Below are 10,280 nucleotides of genomic sequence, written 5' to 3' on the forward strand. Positions count from 1 at the left end.
TCGTCACTAATTGAAAACATTAAACTTTCATCCTCTGCAGGAACTGACAATATCAACGCTAAAATACTGATTAATACCAAAGATATATGTTCAGCTCTGTTGTGCTTGTTATTCGCTCAATCACTCTCACAGGTCAACTGCCCATTGACTGGAAAATTGGGAAGGTCTTTCCAGTCTACAAATCAGGTAACAAGAACTCGCCACTTAATTACCGTCCCGTCTCTCTAACTTGTATTCCCTGCAAAATCATGGAACACGTCGTCTATACCCATATCATGGCATTCCTTGATTCTAACAACTTTTTTCAGGCTGCTCAGCACGGGTTTCGTCGGGGTTATTCCTGCGAAACCCAACTTGCTACGTTCATTCACGATCTGCATGCTAATCTTGATTGTAATTTACGTACTGACATCGTATTTTTAGATTTTGCGAAAGCCCTTGATAAAGTACCCCATAAACACCTCCTGATAAAACTTTCCCAATTAAATTTGCATCCCCATATTTTGAAGTGGATTGAAGAGTTTTTAACTAATCGTTCGCAGTTTGTCTCCGTTAACAATAAGAACTCTAACTCACTCCTAGTAACGTCGAGCGTTCCACAGGGATCTGTGCTTGGCCCACTACTGTTTCTCGTGTACATTAATGATCTGCCTTCAAACGTAACATCTAACATACGCATGTTCGCTGACGACTGTGTACTTTATCGTGCTTTTCTCACCACGGCTGACCAATCTTCTCTTCAAAATGATCTCAATGCTGTTCAAAAATGGTGTAATAAGTGGCTAATGGAACTTAACCCACGTAAATGTAATCTTTTGTCCATCAGCCGCCGCCGTAATCCTCTAATTTTCTCTTACGTAATATCAGAAGTTCCCGTACAACTAGTTCAGTCATAGAAGTACCTAGGCATGACAATTTCTAGCGATCTTTCTTAGAGCTTGCATGTTACTAACATAATATCGTCAGCAAACAAGACGCTAGGTTTCCTCATGCGCCATCTTGACCATGCTCCAAAACATGTCAAGTTATTAGCTAACAAATCATTCGTAAGGTCCAAACTAGAATTTGCATCGCCCATTTGGAATCCTCATCAAGCTTACCTAATCAATGCCCTCGAATCTATTCAAAATCGCGCTGCTCGCTTCCTTCATTCATTCATCGTACTCTTATGACATCAGCGTTTCCTCCTTAAAAACAGCATCCGGATTATCACCCTTATCGCTCCGCTTTCGCATTGCCAGCCTGTTTTTATTTCACAAATTCTTCCACAGCCATATGCACATCGCACCTTATATTCTTCCCCCAGCACGCATATCTCATCGCACCAGCCATCACCTACAAGTTGCCCGCCCACGCTCACGCACCGTCACTTTTTCTAATTCCTTCTTTCCTCGTGCAGCCGCAGACTGGAACGGCCTTCCAAACAACGTTGCCATGATCACTTGCCCAAGTCTTTTCGCTGAAAATGTAAAAACTTTCCTGTTATTGTAAATCAGTGCTTTTAATTGTTGCCACCCCTTATGTAACACCTCTCTTTTGGGGCCTTCAAGGTAATAAAATGAAATTAAATGATGTTCTGGAGGAACATTAACAAGTCGCGTGGGTAATTTTAACAGTCCTTCATCCACAATATTATTTGGAATCGTTTTGCCGGCGTGTTTACTGTTGAGGTTGTAGTTATTTTTGCACTAATCTTCACTTAAATTCACAGTAAATTAAAAAGAGTTAGCTGAGGCGTATGCAATTTGATGGAGTCAAAACGCATTAGTATCCATGTGGTATGCAAAGTTATTGCATGTTCCAGCCCCTCGGAATGAATAGATCTGAAGCCTTTCAATATTTCGTCTCTCACAGCCCATGTAAAACGTTGGAACATTTAATAGCGCATATTGTCAGTTCAAAATTCTGTTTTGGAAGAAATATGTTGCATTTACCAACGAACGCAGGCTTAGCATAGAGGCGACAATCCACAACTACGGCAAAATTTCTGATCATGCTATTGAAGAAGGATAGCTGGGCAGGACAAGACAATAGGTAGCTTTCTCAGTAAACAAATCACCTTAGTAAGAAAACCAGATCGCATAGGTTTGATTGTCAGTGACTAAATAAATGTAGCCCGTCTTCCAAACTGACATGAAAAAATTAAGCAACACTAGGGTTGAACCCCACAAAGAGGTTCGTTCTTGTAAAATGCCCTTCATTTTCACGTCAAGGGTCAAGTCAGAGCAAACATTTTGCTGTGGTACGAAAGTTGCAGCTGACCCAAGGCACAATTTATGCTGACGGCTTATGGTGTTGACAAGCATGTGGCGATTTCTCCTCACGTCTTCCAGCAATGTTCATTGAGAAGCTGCTGAAGGAATTTCTGTCGACGAATTGATACGAGGGTATGATGAGTAAGAACATGCAGACTCTCCGACACAACAGTTGCTTCAGTAGATGGTTTAGGAAAGGCATGCTCCTAACCCCTAAGCAAACTGGTCTTGTGGTCTAACCACACCGAAAAACTTTGCTCATCCTGATCAATATAACTCATCCCTCTATGTCCATCACTACTTTCGCGCTATGCCATTTCATCAGCCTTCTCAAGCGCCACCCCTCGATAGCCGTGGGCGAGCAAGAAACCAAGATCAAAAGGAAAAATTGATGCATTAGACGCTGAAACTGAATCTATTGACAAAGAGCTGAATGCCAAATTGGACTCATCTAATTAATATTGCTTGTCTTTCGCAAAAGGCGTCTCTAACATTGAGGATGCGCTAATTACATGACTCAGGTATGCAATAAAATATGCTAAAAATCATTGACGACGTGGTCCCCATTTGCAGGTTAATGGTGCTGTTGCCTAGCCTCAGATGTCCGTGCAAAAGAAAAACTCTCGCTGTTACTGCACTTTACTTGTCTGATTGTACCGATAATCCAATTTTAATTTTTTTGGCATTCCTCATGTAAATCAATTTGTTGCGATGAAAATTAAAATCTCACAAATAATATTTAGTTTACAGCACGTAATGGCTGATTCGATGTGCTTTCAGTACAGTAATACGTGCTGGCAAGGTACACTGCCGACAGGAGTGCTAAAATATTGCAGGCACATCCCCCCAACATAGCGGGCCCTGTCTCCGAAGTTTCTTGCAGTGGTGCGTGCGACTAGCATGGGTGGCTGTGCTAGCTGCTGACGCCACTGGCCATGTTTTCGCTGGGCATGTTTTCGCGTCATACTCAGGGCGACAATAACAACTGCTGTCTCCAACACTCCCGCACTTCAAAGAATTATGCAGTACGCATAATGTCTCCACCAGATGTTCGGCGTTCTCTGGCATTTCCCCTAATGTTATTTCGAGGAACCTCAGGTAATTGACAAGGATCCAAAATGCAGTTAAGAAAATAAAGAATCACATTAGGTGTTGTTTATACAAAATGATTCCCAGGCAGAGCCACTTTTCCCTGCGTTGCTTTAATTGCCACAAAAACCAGTAAAAAATATGCAATAGGTTCTCTGTCCCTTGACCCAATGTAGGACATACTATGCATTAATTTCACGTGCAAAGCTTAGCGCTTAGAATTGTGCAATGTGAAGACTGTTATTAGCAATAAATGCGCCAGCCGTTCACAGTTCATAGCTCTGCAAAAAATCTTTAGCATATATGTAGCGTAACACTAAGTCAAACTTCCGGTATATAAAGTTTGTACGTTAGCTGCAAGGTACTCCAAATAAGCTGTGCACAATTCGTATGTAATACCTAAAGTTGTGTTAGTCTTGACGGCATCATTTTTGTCGTTGTTACCTCGCTCGGCTGAGGCGGTAGTTGAAAACCGGTTTTCTGGCCTCCAAACCGCGCGCAGGGTATGGCCTCATGAAATCATGGCGCAGTTGAAAGGCCTGGTCCCCGACAAGGACGCAAGGTGTAGGCAAGATTGTGGCAAGCTAAGGCAGGTCTTTTGGGAAGTCAAGCTGTCCACTCTCAAGGCGTTTTTTGAAATTTGATTCTTGGAGAACTGTTCCATCGCTCTGCTTCCCGTAGGTACAAACGTCCACAACAGTAAACTTGCAGGTGCTGTCCACTACGGCAAGCAAAACAATGAAGAAGGTGCCCTAAAATGAAACAAAGTTGCACTAATTCTATTAAGGTCGAAGCCACACTCAGTAGTTTGGTTCTGCTTTTTACAGCATAAGTATCCCCAAACATTCAGGAGCACGTTACAAAAAAAATAACGTTCGTATCATCATTAGTTTCGTAGAACCTAAAACGCATAGGTTTCGGAAATCAGTAAGGTTTGTTATATATAATTATTATTCTGATTATTTTCATCTTTGATATCTGCAAAAATAACTGGTACCCTCATGCTTGGCTTTGGATTTGTTGTTATTTTTCGAAACTTGAAAAACGGCCGCAAGGGGGATGGCCGACACTCGAAGTATTTTTCTCAGCTCCTGTTTTCCTCAGTCTCGCTTTGTTTAGAACATGCTGAAGAGCTAAAAGAGCGTTTACCAGCTTTTAAATCTGCTAAGATGGAACATATGGAGCATTAAGAATGTACACTGACTGGCATGGCTAAAATCAGACCACAGAAGAGACGGACACGCAAATTCACTGGGAATCGACACACGACGAAGCCAGTGAGTGCGGGTGTTTCGGTGAGTGCCAAGAAGCCGGGGAACATCACCGAAACTTATAATGCTCTGTACCCGGATTCTTCCCTCCAAGGAAACAGGATAATTTGCAGTGATATACCTCCTTCTGTGTTCTCAATTGTTGCTTACCCCGAGTGCATACATTCATCAGTGACGCTCAAAGAACGCTGTCATCAATGAATATGCCCTACCTGTGCGGTTGCGTGTGCAAAGTGCGGGCTCGAGCACTCGCTTGATACATCCTAAAGTGTGGTGCGTGCAAACGAGAACAATGATCGACTGGTGTGTGCAATGCTACAGTTAGAGAAAAAGCCTGCAGATGCGGCAGTGCTCTGCAAAGTGATGAACATGCCCCCCCTTTGCGCGTCATTCCGCCTACGACAGATTATCTTTTCAGTCCTCTACAGCGGCTGGGAATGTAGCATCGGAATCGATGGTTGATATTGCTGCTGCAGAAATTCGTCGTGTGAGGAGTGGTGAGTGTTGTGTTCCAGGTGATGAAAGATGGCGACAGTTGACAAAGGAAGTGTTGTTGATGTTGAGGCACTTTCCAGCTCATGAAAATGTTGCAACACAATGCTGAGCCCAGAAAGCGCTGCATACCAGGAGTGGAAAGCAAATCACACTTCCTGCCAGACAAACCATGAAGGAAGGGCATGTGGTATGGGCTGTTGGCTCGTATGCGATATTTGAAGGTTCAGAAGCGACACAAGGCTTGAAATACTTGGACTTCTACGGTGATGGTGATTCCAAGAGCTACGCCACTGTAAGGAATACCTATACAAAGAGGAGCGTCCAGAAACTTGAATGCATTAGGCATATCCAGGGCATGTTGGCTGTTGCCTGAGAAAACTTAAGAAAGCAGTGCGTGGACTAGGTTGTAAAGGGAAGCTAAGTGATGTCCTTAGCGACTGCCTGCAAAACTACTATGTGATTACCGGAACAGCTTATGCGAAAAACCTCTCGCGAAAAAAACAAGCCACCCTAGCCAGCCTCTTTCACTGCAGATCTACAAACAAGAATCCAATACACAGCCTGTGCTCACCTGGACCGAATAGCTCGTGCATATGCAAAAGGGTAGAAGCACTCTGCAAAAGGAGGCAGTGCACAAAGGAAGGCCTCCAAATGACGTGCTGAACAGGGTGAAAGCTTTGTATGGCTATCTTTACGCAGATGAGCGCGTATAGAAGTGTCTGCATGAGAAAACACAAAATGCAAATGAGCTTCAATGGGCTTAATGGCATTGGGCTCGAAAAGAGGTGTATGTAAGCTTTCCTTCTCTACTCTCTGCATTGAATGATGATCTGGCACACTTTAATAACAGCAGTGTAAGCACTATGGATATTCCGAGGCTGGCTGGCATTGAAGCAGCGTACTACAAAACAGAAGATTCTATTGCCAGAGACCGCCAACGCATGCAAAAAGCACTATGTTAAGCAACTGATGAGACAAAACAAGCTAGAAAGAAATGACGAGCAGCCTCACGGACAAAATGAGACTGTATTGCACCTTAAGAGGTCCCCAGCTATCAGCCTGGAACATTGTAGGCTTGTATGTGTTGTTTTTACGACTTTCACTTGCTGTAAATTTCCTATTTATGTGTTGCTCAAAATAATTTTGCTCCACCTCAAGTTACGCAAACTTTAGCGTCTTTTCTGAATGAATATTTTAAAATAAAATTTTGTGCTGCCATTCTTTGCTTACAGATATGTGCCAAGAACTTGGAATAAACAAACAAATTGAATATTGTACATTTTACAGCCCATTTTAAATATAAATCTTGTGAGAATGCGTAATTTTTTCACGATTAGTTTTTCAAAGAACTTTCTTACTGTTCATTACATTATACATATCCTAGTTCATTTCACAAGTCACAGATTAAGCTACATAAATGCCCCATCTTTCCGCAACTCACCTTTTCAGTAATTACTCATAATTGCTGTTGAGACTATTAACAAATATTTTGACAATTAACTCCCCACATATAAATGAAACAAATTTTTCTACTTTAGGTAGTGGAATCAGGTAATTAAAACATGTTTAATCAGGCACAATAATATTATAATTCTAGCTGCTATGACAAATTTTTCGTGTGAGCTTCCAATTTATTGAAGCTTTCACAGTGCGCCACAACCTTCAGAACTTGTCTTACAAATCTATTTAGCAAGTACTGCACGCTCCGCTCGTACTAACATAGAGTTATGGCGAAAACAGTGCCAACAAACTTGAGCAAATTAACTTTTCAGCAGGTTTCAGTAGTTTTGTCAGAAGTTTTGATGTATTGGTTTTATAAAATAAAATGATGATGATGATGATGAAACGTAGCGGGGTAAAGAAAGCGCAAAATGTGTGCTCTGCGACGACAGCGTAGTTTATCAATATGATTTTATATGCCTCTTCAATCTAGTCTTTAATGTCACTAGCATCAGATCTAGTTCACGATTATCTGAAGCATAAGTCACTTAAACGAAAGAATTCAGTTAGCAATATACGCCCTGCAATGGAAACTCCTTATATTGGAAGTACCTGCTGTCAAACTTGGCAGAGGCTCTAATGTCGACATTTTTATCGTGCACAGCCCCGATACATTTTGGAAATCGCCAGCTCTGCGCAAAGCCATTGGCAACACGCAACCAAGTTGTGAGATCTGGATAAAAAAGGTAAGCAAGAAAAATGAAAACACTGCCATTAGGCACAAAGCCTAATTGATGCTGATGACATGCACTGCAATTCCTAAACAACATAGCATGTTTATTCAATTATGACAAAGATTCAACATGCATTGAGCAATGCCAAGAATGATAAAAAATGTAGTGTTGGGTTAGGTTTAATGGCGCATAAGCAGCTAAGGCTAGCATGCACCAACCTCAGGACAAAATTTGTGGGGTGTATTAGCCAAAAGCGATTCATGGACTATCAGGGACACAGTAGGATTGGGCTTCGATTAAATTTCGACACTCGTGAGGCTTTTCAGTGTACACTTACATGACATGGTATATAGGCCTTATGCAATTCACATCCATTAAAATGCATCCACCACGCCCGGATCAACCAGGTCGGCAAATGTTTGCACATTGATTGCATTACCAAATTATATAAAGCACAAAAAAACACACTTAGTACAGGTCCGTCAGGCGGTGCCTGCTGCACAATTAATCTCGGTTATTCACTCCAATGTTCATGCCTCATGAAAAAGAAACACGTCATGTACACAGCATTTAGATTAGGCAGTTCTTAGATTTTAACCTTCCTAACTGTGGTGTTTTAATCGTGCTATTGTTCGCTAAATTTTGCAGGCTCAAATAAGCTCGTTCTTTTAGCAATACTCAGTATATATGCTGTCCGTCATTGTGTCAACGGTCGAGCTGCTTTTAAACCAGTGCAATTGCACGACTAAATAAATAACCAGCCGAAATTGCAGTGTCGTGAACTTACCATGAAAAGCTAACAAAGACTGTCGAGTAACTAATGAGGTGACCTGGCTTAAGTTGCATGTGCACCAGACATGTGTTATTAAAAAAATCAAAGAAGCTAATATCGATATGTTGCCGTAGTCATCATATTACTTTTTGCTCAAAATGCCTGAAGCACCGTCCTTTGCTAGTAGAGTATATTTTTGTTCTTTTCAATAGGTAATGAATTTAAATGCCTTACCTCTTTTTCATTCATCATTCCATGTTTATGTCACATATGGTCATATGTAACAAATTTCCTGCATATATAAGTACTCACAGGCATAAACCGAGGCTGGAGTCTGGACCACAGAGCTTGACATGTCACACGGATTGCTGCCCGTGCCGTTTAAATTCCCACACCAAAAGAAAGGCAACTTTTCCGGCGAGGTCACTTGATGAGAAGTACTTGGGAAATTGATGTGGCAACAGATGTAAAGAAAATATTTCTGCATGGGAAGCTGTAAGCAAACAACACAATGCTTTTACATAAATCTAACGCGAATATGTACCAAACAATTGAAAAATAATACTAGATGATAGAGCAGAAGAAGCACACAGCTCATGTTTTACAGCTGTTTGGTAGTACTGCATTGCATTTTAAGTTTCTGTGGCTCGCTGTAGCTGTATTATCCCAGAGAAAATTATTTCATCTCATGTCCATCTCAATTCCACGCCAAGAAATTTGCGTGCGAATTGCAAGGACAGAAGTAGCTGCAAGCTTGTGCTATGGTGCATGAAAACGGTCATTAAATCTGGTAATTCACATACCAGAAAGTAATAGCCAACCTTTCAGCAGGATATATTGGCTCCATAAGAACGTAGTACATCTGTAGGTCTTCTGCAACAAGTGAAAACATGAAGTAAAATTGCTTTGGGCCAATCCTGTAGTGTTTTTTGAAGTAATTCAGATCCCACTCTCTCATCTTTTTCAATTCAAATAAAATCAAGCAAATAATAATTACCCAACACACAAGAAAAAAACACCCGAGGACGCAGAAGGAAAGTATTTACAACCCGCCTAAGCTCATAATTTAGATATTACGTAGTGCAGAACGTAAGCGGCAATGGTATATGAAGTCGGCGGTTTATGCGAATAGCTAAACATCCAATGACTGCCGCGTATTACATCGCAATTGTCAGCGCATGGTAGTTCGCGGTATGCGAATTCAGTGAACCACCCGCGGTGCGCAGCAATCAATTGATGCAGATATAGAGGCGCAAGATAAGTGATGGGGGGAGAGGGGGTGACAGCGCCACAGCGCTGCAAAAATACATCTCTATAAATACGCCAGAGCTCTGCGAGCACTACGCCTGCAGCGATTTGCTATGCAGCGCTATCTTAAAATCAGCACTACGCCGTATTTCGAGAAAACGAGATGGGTCGTTTAGGGCGTTAGCGTCGCTGACTTCAATTTACACCGACAAAGTCCGAAGTTCGGCGAGACAGAATTGACAAGGTTCTTACCGTCGTGAAGAATTCGCTCTTTGTATGGCGAGCTCTCCAGGCTGGCCGCACCCATGACCTCTGTTGTTGTTGTTGTTACCCTCGCACAATGGCGCATGCCCACACAGGGGGATTGGCCGAGAATTGTGGAGCCCAGAGAGCTTTTCAGATAAATCTTTTCAGAGAGGAAAATAAAATGAATGCAGAAGTATACAAAAAGAGACGCCGAAATAAAACGAGAAATGCATAACGCACGCAGGAGATCAACACTGAGAATTTTAGTCGACTGGTTTAAAGATATTGATAGTTGTAAAAAAATAATAATTTTGAAAAAAATCACCAAAGTAGCCGGTTTGATTCCGTTAAGAAATTTTAGACGGCGGTAAAAACAGACTTGTGGCTGTACCCAAGTATGGACGCTCCAAACAACATTATGACTTGGCTGCTCAAACTAAGGGCAAGCTGTTGTAATGGCTTCTCTAAAAACCGTCTTCTCATCATGGTGAAGCTGCAAGAAAGCAACAATAAATGGTCTATTGATTCATGTTCAGTACAGAATACGCAGACGGGAGAAAGCTCCAAACCAGACCTCAGCAAATAAAAACTTAAGAGAGGAATCCGACAATGAAGCCATGTTAGAGGGACCTCAAGCTGCCGTGAATGGCATGATTTCCTGCACCACGAATACCTGTGGTGCAGATAATCATCAGATCTTAAAAGAGATCAAATTGTCGCGCTTAACAAA

The 10,280-nt window shown here is 41.8% G+C and overlaps 1 pseudogene; it reads left to right on the plus strand.

Moving 5' to 3' along the window:
- Window positions 1–4,552: 4,552 nt before the first annotated feature.
- Window positions 4,553–6,132, plus strand: LOC144134823 (uncharacterized; annotated as a pseudogene).
- Window positions 6,133–10,280: the final 4,148 nt, after the last annotated feature.

Source organism: Amblyomma americanum, chromosome 5 (genome assembly GCF_052857255.1).
Source record: "Amblyomma americanum isolate KBUSLIRL-KWMA chromosome 5, ASM5285725v1, whole genome shotgun sequence".
Lineage (NCBI taxonomy): Eukaryota > Metazoa > Arthropoda > Arachnida > Ixodida > Ixodidae > Amblyomma > Amblyomma americanum.